Genomic DNA, 10,778 nt, shown 5'->3' with positions numbered 1-10,778 from the left:
GTGGTGTTCTTTGTATTTTTTGAATTTGAATATTGGCCTTTCTTGCTAGGTTGGGGAATTCTCCTGGATAATATCCTGAAGTGTGTTTTCCAACTGGATTCCATTCTCTCTGTCACTTTTGGGGATGCCAATCAATTGTAAGTTTGTCTTTTCACATAGTTCCATATTTCTTGGAGGCTTTGTTCATTCCATTTCAATCTTTTTTCTCTATTCTTGTCTCATGCCTCCTTTCAGTAAGTTAATATTGAATCTCTGATATCCATTCTTCCACTTGATTCGTTCAGTTGTTGATACTTGTGTATGCGTCATGAAGTTCTTGTGCTGTTTTTCAGCTCCATCAGGTCATTTATGTTCTTCTCTAAACTGGTTACTCTAGTTAGCAGTTCCTGTAACTTTTTGTCAAGTTTCTTAGCTTCCTTATATTGGATTAGAACGTGCCCCTTTAGCTCAGAGGAGTTTCTTATTACCCACCTTCTGAAGCCTATTTCTGTCAATGCATCAAACTCATTCTCTGTCCAGTTTTGTTCCCTTGCTAGAAATGAGTTGCGATCATTTGGAGGAGAACAGGCATTCTGGTTTTTGGATACTTCGGACTTTTAGCACTGGTTTTACCTCATCTTCATGGATTCATCTACATTTTGTTTTTGAGGTTGACCTTTGGATGGGGTTTCTGTGGGGGAGTTCTTTTTGTTGATGTTGATGTTATTGCTTTCCGTCTGTCAGGCCACTCTTCTGCAGGTCTGCTGGAGTTTGCTGGAGGCCCACTCCAGACTCCATTTGCCTGGGTATCACCAGGAAAGGCTATAGAACAGCAAAGACTGCTACCTGCTCCTTCAGCTGGAAGCTTCTTTCCAAAGGGGCACCAACCTGATGCCAGCTAGAGCTCTCATTGTGAGGTGTCTGTTAAACCTTGTTGGGAGGTGTCTCCCAGTCAAGGGGCACAGGATTCAGGGACCCACTTGAGGAGGCAGTTTGTCCCTTAGCAGAGCTTGAGCACTGTGCTGGTAGAACCCTCCTTGTCAGGAGCCATTTCTTTCCTCAGAGCTGGCAGAAAGGAACATTTAAGTCCACTTAAGCTATGCCTACATCTGCGCCTTCCCCCAGGATCTGAGATTGAGGGAAGATTTTCTCTTTTTGGGTCCGCAAGGGGGCGTAGTTTTAAGGGCAAGTATTTTCCAGCACCATGCCTCCCTCTCATCTCTCTCCATCCAGGAGATTTAACCGTTTACGTTTGAATTTCACAGTCATGGGAAGAAACTAAGAGTCAATCACTCCAGCAGAAGTTCTAATGAACTCCTTTCATTGGCCAGGAGTCTTAGAAAACGTGGGGGTTCCTCCCAGATTAAAAGTTCCCTTCTTCCACACCCCTTAGGACTCCATGTTTGGATCTCCTTCCACAAACACTCTCTTCATGGAAGCTGTTTTTCTCTATCCTGGATTTTCCTTCTGGGGTCCCCTTCCACACTCTCTCATGGAAGCCTGTCTTCCCCTCCTAAACTCCGTCTCTCTTTCTCTATTCCCTTTCACTCAGTGTGGAAGCTGCTTTCCTCTCCTGGATTCTATCTTTCTGGATTCTCCCACTCAGTGGGGGAGTTAGCTGTTTCTTTCTCTCTCCTTCTCCTGTTTCTCTCTCTCTTAAAATAAATCACTTTCTACAAACACTTTTGAGTCTAGCACTTAACTATAAACTGCACTGTGGTCCCCTCTCTCACTCTTGAAAGGGCAGGAGACCAAGAACTGGAGAAATATCCTCTCAGGGGAGCTAAGGGCACCTTGAATCCCTGAGCCCCAATATTACAAGATGAGAGTTTTATCTATAAGCCCCTGACTGGGGCTATTGTCTTTTTTTTTTTTAAGTGATGCTCTGCCCAAGGAAAAGGAATCTAGACAGGCAGTTTAGCCACAGCTACTTGGCTATGCTGTGTTGAGTTCTTCCCAGTCCAACTTTCAGGCCTTTTTAGTGTAATCAGGGGAAACCCACCTACTGAAGCCTCAGTGATGGTGGATGTCCCTCGCCCCACAAAGCTGGATCATCCCAGGTCAACTTCAGACTGTTGTGCTGGCAGTGAGAATTTCAAGCCAGTAGTTCTTAGCTTGCTGAACTCCATGGGAGTAGGACCTACTGAGTGAGACCACTTGGTTCTCTGGCTTCTTAACCTTTTCCAGGGAAGTGAATGGTTCTGTCTCAATGGGGTTCCAGGTGCCACTGGCGTATGGGAAAAAAACACAGACGAAAACAAAAAATTCCTGCAGCTAGCTCAGTGTCTGCCCACACAGTCATCCAGTTCTGTGCTTGAAACCAGGGCCCTGGTGGTGTAGGCGCATGAGGGAATCTCCTGTTCTGCAGATTGCAAAAAACACAGGAAAAGCATAGTATCTGGGCCAGATCGTACAGTCCCTCATGGCTTCCCTTGGCTGGGAACAGGAGGCTTCCATGCTCCTTGCACTTCCCAGGGAGGGGGCAAAAATTCCACTGTGCTTCTGCTGCCCTCCATGGGTGGCACCCACTGTCTAACCAGTCCCAGTAAGATGAACAGGGTATCACAGTTGGAAATGTGAAAAACACCTGCCTTCTGCATTGGTCCTGCTGGGAGCTGTAGACTGGAGTTGTTCCTATTCAGCCATCTTGCCTGCTATATCCAGACTACGTTTTAACTAAGTAACTGATTCAAGCAAAATAGCCAATCAAATAACCCTGGATTTATTTTGCATATAAATAAGCTGTCAAAGCACCAGCTATTCACATTGAGTTATCTTTTCTAACTTGTAGAACAAATATTAACAATCTCCTTTATCACCAATATTTTAAAAAAATTAAAATTTAGCAGTGTTCTAGTTTTCAAATTTTATCCTTGAGAAAACAAGTTGTAACAGAGAATGATTTAGTGGATATGCAGATACTGCAAACAATATGTTACATTTTATAACCCAATAGTTTATATAATGCCTTCATTTATCCTATTTCAATAATTTATTAACAATTTGAGTATTACTTGCAGAAAATGTATCAAATAATTAATAATCATGTCAGATTCATTATGCTTTTCCATTTGACAATAACTGAACTCTTTGGTGTATTTTACCTCACTTAATTTTCAAAATGACAATATGCAGTAAATATTAACATTCCTATTTTACAAATGAGAAAGCTTAAGTGTAGAGAGCTTAGGTAACCTGTCCAATGTCACATAAACAGTATATGATGATCAAGATTCAAACTCAGATCTGTCTTTTCCAAAATTGGTGCTCTTAATTACTGTATCTGCTAAATAAAGAAGTAGTAAAAAATATGACTCATTCCTAATGCTGACCAAGGATAATCAACTACGATAATGGGATACAAGTAAAAAATTGGGACTCAAAGTTCTGAGAAGAAGGCAGTATCTTCCCTTTTCATATACCAATGCCATGCCTTGTTCTTTGGTGTGTAATAATTGCTTAAGATGCATTTTTTGAATGAATAAATGAATACAAAGAAACATAAAGAGGGATTGGAGCATCAGGAGAATAATAAGAATAAGAAATAAAAAAGTTAAATGTCTACCCCACAGCCAAATATTTATCTAATCAAAATGTACATGTTTGGACCCAGATCATCTAATTCTAACTATGTTCTTTCTCAAGGTTACTAGAGTAGCCTACCTTTGGCATTATTCAGGAATACAGCACATCACAGAGATGGTGCATGTCATTTACTAAGATGGCAATATCATTTTTTGTTTGTTTTTTGGCTTTTTAAATTGTTTCAGCTTTATTGGTGTATAATTGACAAACAAAAATGGTATAGTAAGGTCTACAACTTGTCAAACTAGTTAACATTCTCATCATTTCACTTTGTTAACATTTGTGCATTTGTGTGTATGTGTGTGGTAAGAACACTGAAGCTCTACCCTTGAAATGGTTTAGCTGTGTCCCCACCCAAATCTCATCTTGAATTGCAACTTCCACAATTCCCTCATGTTGTGTCAGAAATCTGGTGGGAAATAATTAAATCACGGGGTGGGTCATTCCCATGCTGTTCTCATGATAGTGAATAGGTCTCACGAGATCTGTTGGGTTTGACAACAGGAGTTTCTCTTCTCAAGCTCACTCTTTTTGCCTGCTGCTATCTATGTAAGACGTGGTGTGCTCCTCTGTGTTTTCCATCATGATTGCGAGGCTTCCCCAGCCACGTGAAACTGTAAGTCCGTTAAAACTATTTTTCTTCTCAGTCTCTGGTATGTCTTTATCAGCAGCATGCAAATGGACTAATAGTATAAACTGGTATCGAGAATAGGTGCTGCTGAAAAGATATTCGAAAGCATGGAAATGACTTGGAATTGGATAACAGCAGAGGTTGGAACAGTTTGGAGGGCTCAGAGGAAGAGAAAAACGTGGGGAAGTTTGGAACTTCCTAGAGACTTGTTCAATGGCTTTGACCAAAATGCTGATAATGATATGGACAATGAAATCCAGGCTGAAATTTCATTGGTCTCAGATTGAGATGAGAAACATCTTGGGCACCAGAGCAAAGGTAACATTTATTATGTTTTAGCAAAGAGACTGGTGGCATTTTGTCCCCACCCTAGAGATTTGTGGAACTTTAAACTTGAGAAAGATGGTTTAGGGTATCTGGCAGAAGACATTTCTAAGCAGCAAAGCATTCAAAAGTGGCTCACATACTGTTAAAAGCATTTATTTTTAAAGAAAAACAGCATAAAAGTTTGGGAAATTGCAGCCTGACTATGCAATAGAAAAGAAAATCCCATATTCTATAGAGAAATTCAAGATGGCTGCAGAAATTTGCATGAGTAAGGAGAAGCCAAGTATTAATCCCCAAGACAATGGGGAAAATGTCTCCAGAGCATGTCAGAAGTCTTCATGGCAGACCCTCCCATCACAGGCTGAGAGGCCTATGGGAAAAGATGGTTTTGTGGGCTAGGCCCAGGGTCCTTGTGCAGTGTGCAGCCTAGGGATTTGGTGCCTTGCATCCCAGCTGCTCCAGCCGTGGCTGAAAGGGGCCAATGTAGAGCTCAGGTCATGGCTTCAAAGGATGCAAGCTGCAAATCTTGGCAGCTTTCTATGAGTGTACAGAAGTCAAGAATTGGTGTTTGGGGACCTCCACCTAGATATCAGAAGATGAATGGAAATGCCTGGATGGCCAGGCAGAAGTATCCTGCAGGAGCAGGGTTTTCATGGAGAACCTCTGCTAGGGCAGCAAAAAAGGAAAATGTGGAGATGGAGCATACAGAGTCTTCACTGGGGCATCACCTGGTGGAGCTGTGAAAAGATGACCAATATCCTCCACACCCTAGAATGGTAAATCCATTGATAGTTTTCACTGTGTACCTGGAAAAGCCACATACAATGCCAGCCTGTGAAAGCAGCCAGGAGGGAGACTGTATCCTGCAAGGCCACAGGGATGGGGCTGCCCAAGACCATGGGAAATCCCCCCTCTTGCATTAGAGTGACCTGTATATGAGACATGGAGTCAAAGGAGATCATTTTGGAGCTTTAAGATGTGACTGCCCCGCTGAATTTCGGACTTGCATGGGGGCTGCCATTCCTTCATTTTGGCCAATTTCTCCCATTTCGAATGGCTGTATTTACCCAATACTTGTATCCTCACTGTATCTAGGAAGTAGATAACTTGCTTTTGATTTTACAGGCTCATAGGTGGAAGGGACTTGCCTTGTCGCAGATGAGGCTTTGGACTGTGGACTTTTGAGTTAATGCTGAAATGAGTTAAAACTTTGGGGGACTATTGGGAAGGCATGGTTGGTTTTGAAATATGAGGGCATGACATTCGAGAGGGGTCAGGGCAGAATGATATGGTTTGGCTGTGTCCCTACCTAAATCTCATCTTGAATTGTAACTCCCACAATTCCCACATGTCGTGGTAGGAATCTGGTGGGAGGTAATTGAATCATAGGGGTGGGTCTTTCCCATGCTGTTCTTGTGATAGTGAGTAAGTCTCACAACATCTGATGGTTTTGAAAACAGGAATTTCCCTATTACAGCTCTCTCTGCCTGTTGCCATCCATGTAAGATGAGATTTTCTCCTCCTTTCCTTTTGCCAGGATTGTGAGGCTTTCCCAGTCACGTGTAACTGTAAGTCCATTAAACTGATTTTTCTCTCTAATCCCGGGTGTGTCTTTATCAGCAGAATTAAAACAGACTAATACAACCCTTTCAGTAAATTTCAAGTTTATAATTCAGCATTATTAACTATAGTCAACATGCTGTACATTAGCTCTCTAGGACTTATTCATCTTCCACAACTGAATCTTTTTATATTTGACCATCTTCTCATTTCTGCCACCCCACACCCCTCTGCAACCATCATTCTACTCTGTGTTTCTGTAAGTTTAACTATTTTGGATTCCAAATATTAACAAAATAAGGCAGTATTTGTCTTTCTGTGTCTAGCTCAATTCATTTAGCATAATGTCTTCCAGGTTCATCTATGCTGTTGCAAATGGTAGAATTTTATTATTTCTAAAGGTTGAATAATATTCCATTATATAAATATATACCAAATTTTCTTTATCCATTTCCTTTGAATATTTAACCAGAATTGAGATTGCTGAATTATATGGTAGATTTATTTTTAATTTTTGGAGGAATCTCCATACTGCTTCCATGATGGTTTCGACATTTTCACCAACAGTGTACAAGGGTTCTCTTCTCTCCCCATCCTTACCATCACTTCGTATCTTTTGTCATTTTGATAACAAACGTTCCAATAGGTGTGTTTTGATATCTCCTTGGGGTGAAGATGCACCCCAATTGATTTGCATTTCCTTGATAATTAGTGATGTTTAGAACTTTTCATGAACCTATTGGCTATTTCTGTGTCTTTTATTTAAAAATGTCTATTCAAGTTCTTAGCCCATTTAAATTCAGATTATTTGTTTTCTTGCTATTGAGCTGTTTGCTTTTCTTATATATTTTGGATATTAGCCACTTATCATGTATGTGGTTTACAAATATTTTATCCCATATTGTAGACTGTCTTTTCACTCAGTTGATTGTTTCCTTTGCTGTACAGGTTTTTACTTTGCTGCAATCTCACCTGTCTAATTTTGCTTTTGTTACCTGTGCTTTTGGGGTCATATCCACAAAATCAAAGCCCAGAACAATGTCATGGAGTTTTTCCCCTATGATTTCTTCTGAAATTTTACATTTCAGGTTTTGCATTTATATCTTTATTTTGAGCTGATTTTTATATATGGTGTGAGATAAAGGTCCAGTTGCATTTTTCTGTAGTAGATACACAGTTTCTCCAGCACTATTTATTGAGGAGACCATCATTTCCCTATTGTGTGTCTTGGAAACTTTGCTGAGGATAGATGGATTGTAAATGCCTAGATTTTATTTCTGGGATCTCCCTTTTGCTCTGTTGGCCTATATGTCTATTTTTATGCCAGTACCATACCATTTTGATCATGTAGCTTTGTAATATATTTTGAAACAAGGAAGTGTGCTGCTTCCAGCTTTTATAAATGGAATCCTTTTCTTTTCAGATAGCTCATTGTATGTGTATAGAAATCCAACTGGTTTTTGTATGTTTATTTATTTCCTGAAACTTTTTTGAACTTGTTTATTATAACAGTGTTTTGGTTGAATCTTTAGAATTTTCTAAATATATGATGTGTCATCTGCAAAAAAAAGATAATTTTACTTCTCCCTTTTCAATTGGTATACGTTTTATTTATTTTTCTTGTCTAATTGCTCTGTCTAGGACTTCCAGTGCTGTGTTGAATAGAAGTGGTGAGAGTGGGCATCCGTGCCTTTTACTGGATCTCAGAGGAAAATATCTGAGTTTTCCTCCATTGATTATGGTGTTAGCTGTGTGCTTTTTATATATGGTCTCTATTGTGTTGAGTTCCTTTGATGCCTTGTTTGTTGAGAATTGTCATTATGAATGGATGTTAAATGTTGTCAAATGCTTTTTCTGTATCTATTAAGATGATCATGCAGTTTAAATTTTCATTCTGTTAATGTGATGCATCATACTGATTGATGGATTTGAATTTGTGAAATCATTCTTACATCACAGAGATAAATTTCACTTAGTCATAGGGTATGAGCTTTTTAATATGCTTTTGAATTCAGTTTGCTCTCTTCTTCCAATTTTCCCACAATACATATGTTGGTCAATTGGATGGTGTGCCACATTGTATGCTTTCTTCAATCTTCTTCATACTTTTTTGTTTTTGTTCCACTGACTAGCTAATTTCAAATGATCTGTCCTCAGGTTTATTGATTCTTTCTTCTGCATAATTGAGTCTGTTAAAGAAGCTCTCTATTGAATTTTGCTGTTCAGTCACTGTATTCTTCACCTCTAAGATTTATTTTTGGCTCCTTTTTATGGTTTCTATTTTTAAAATGAAATTTCTCATTTTGTTCACATCTTGTTTACCTAATTTCATTTAATTGTCTATTAAATTGTAGTTCACTGATATTCTTTAAGATAATTGAGTTCTCTGTTAAGCTGTTCATAGAATTCCATTTTTAAGATTGGTTACTGGTGCTTAATTTTCTTTGGTAGTGCCATATTTGCCTAATTCTTCATAATCTATGTAACTTTGCCTTGGTGTCAGTGTATTTGAAGGAGCAAACAGATTTGTCAGTTTTTACAGTCTGATTTTGGTAGGTAAACACCTCCTTCTGTTGAAATAATAGGCTGATGGGACTGCCTCTGAGAGCATAGGCAAGCAGGGCTGGAGCCAGGTTAAAGTATAGGAGGCCTTTATTCCGATGGTATAGATGAATGTGACTCCCTCTAGGTCCTTAGGATGAACTAGAGGAATGCTGGAGCTGAGTCACAGGACTGCTTCATGATCCACAGCCAGGTTCAAGTTCGGCAGGCCTGTTAGGGGGGTTATTTATGAGCATGGCTCTCACCAGATCCCTGGGTGAGCAAGACTGCCCCAAGATCATGGTAGGGTGAGGCTGGAGCTGAGTTAGAGGGCAGCTTCAGGATTCACAGCCAGGACAGAGGTTGTCAGACCCATCACTGAAGCCACAGATGGTCATGGCTCTTCCCAGGTCTCTTGATGGATGGGGTTAGTGTCCCAGGTCCCTTGATGGACGGGGTTAGTGGCAAGACCACAGCAAACCAGAACTGGAGTGAAGGCCACAGGAAAACAGGGCTGCTTTTGGTTCACAGCTGGGATCATGGTCAGTGAGCCTGAAACTGGCGTATGCATTTTCCTTCTCAAAAAAAGCCATTCTTGATGATGCATTCCACTAGGGTTTCACAACTTCTTAACTGTATCTCAAAGTTGTCACAAACTCAGTTTTGCATGTGATTGGCTGCCAAATCATTGTTTCTATGGAGAAAGGCAAGCTGGGGACCTACTATTCCACCATCTTGCTGCCATCACTTTCAAGATAACAACGTTCTTAAACTGGGGTTTTGCTCCATATTTACTACAAGGATTCAATGTTTTATTGTATGCACCAGGAAAACAGTAGGTAGTGATTAAAAGCATGAACTCTCAGTCAGGTAGACTGGGTTTAAATTTAGGCTCTCCCCTTTACTAGCCATGCAGTCCCAAGCCAGTTGCCTTAATTTCTTTGGTTTTATCATTTATAAAATGAACATAATAGTACCTTGGTTTTATCATTTATAAAATGAACATAATAGTACACAACCCATGTAAATCCATGAAACCTTGGTTTTATCATTTATAAAATGGACATAATAGTAGACAACCCTTAAAACCATGAGGATTGAATATGCAAATCCGTGAAAAGTGCTAAGCCAGAAGCAGAACGGTGATTACATGGGGCTAGGGTATGGGGTGGCGTTTTAGTTCATTCTCACATTGTTATATGAACTACCTGAGACTGGGTAACATATTAAGAAAAGAGGTTTAATTGACTCACATTCTGCAGACTGAACAGGAAGCATGTCTAGGGAGGCCTCAGGAAACTTAAAATCATGGCAGAAAGTGAAGGGGAAACAGGCATGTCTTACATGACCAGAGGAGGAGTACGAGAGAGCAGGGTCAAGGTGCCACACACTTTTAAACAACCAGATCTTGTGAGAACTCACTCACCATCCCAAGAACAGCAAAGGGGAAATCCACTTCCATGATACAATCAACTTTTACAGGCCCCTCCTCTTACCTTGGAGATTACAATTCAACATGAGATTTGAGCAGGGGCCAGAAATCCAAACCATATCAACTGGGGATTTGGGAAATATTGGTTAAATGATACAAAATTTTTGTTAGAAGGGAGAAATAAATTCAGAAGATATATTTAATTATATGAAGTGTATACTGTATATATAAAAATTGCTAGAGAGATTTTACATGTCCTCACCACAAAATAATAAGAATATGAAGTAACAGATATGTTAATTATATTGATTTAGTGATTACACAATGTACACATATATCAAAATATCATGTTGTATGCCATGAATATATACAATTTTTATTTGTCAGTTAAAAAATTAAAATTAAAAAGTGCTTAGCACATTGCTTAATGTATATTAGTCTTAAAGAACTGGCTGTTATTTTATGTCATCATGTATGTTAGTTTCTCAGGGCAGCCATAACAAAGCACCAAAAGATGGTTGGCTTCAAACAGCAGAAGTCGATTGTCTCACAGTTCTGGGAGTTACAAGTCTGAAATCAAGGTGTTCACAAAGCCATGAAATCTCTCTGACGGTTCTGTGGAGAAAAGCCTTCTTTGCCTCATCCAGCTTCTAGTATTTGACAGTAACCTTGGCTTTCCATGTCTGTCTTCTCCCTGGTCATCTTCACATCATCTTCCTTCTA

This window comes from Callithrix jacchus, chromosome 7 (assembly GCF_049354715.1).
Source record: "Callithrix jacchus isolate 240 chromosome 7, calJac240_pri, whole genome shotgun sequence".
In the NCBI taxonomy this organism is placed as follows: domain Eukaryota; kingdom Metazoa; phylum Chordata; class Mammalia; order Primates; family Cebidae; genus Callithrix; species Callithrix jacchus.
The sequence above is the reverse complement of the archived record's forward strand: the minus strand, read 5'-3'. Positions refer to the sequence as shown.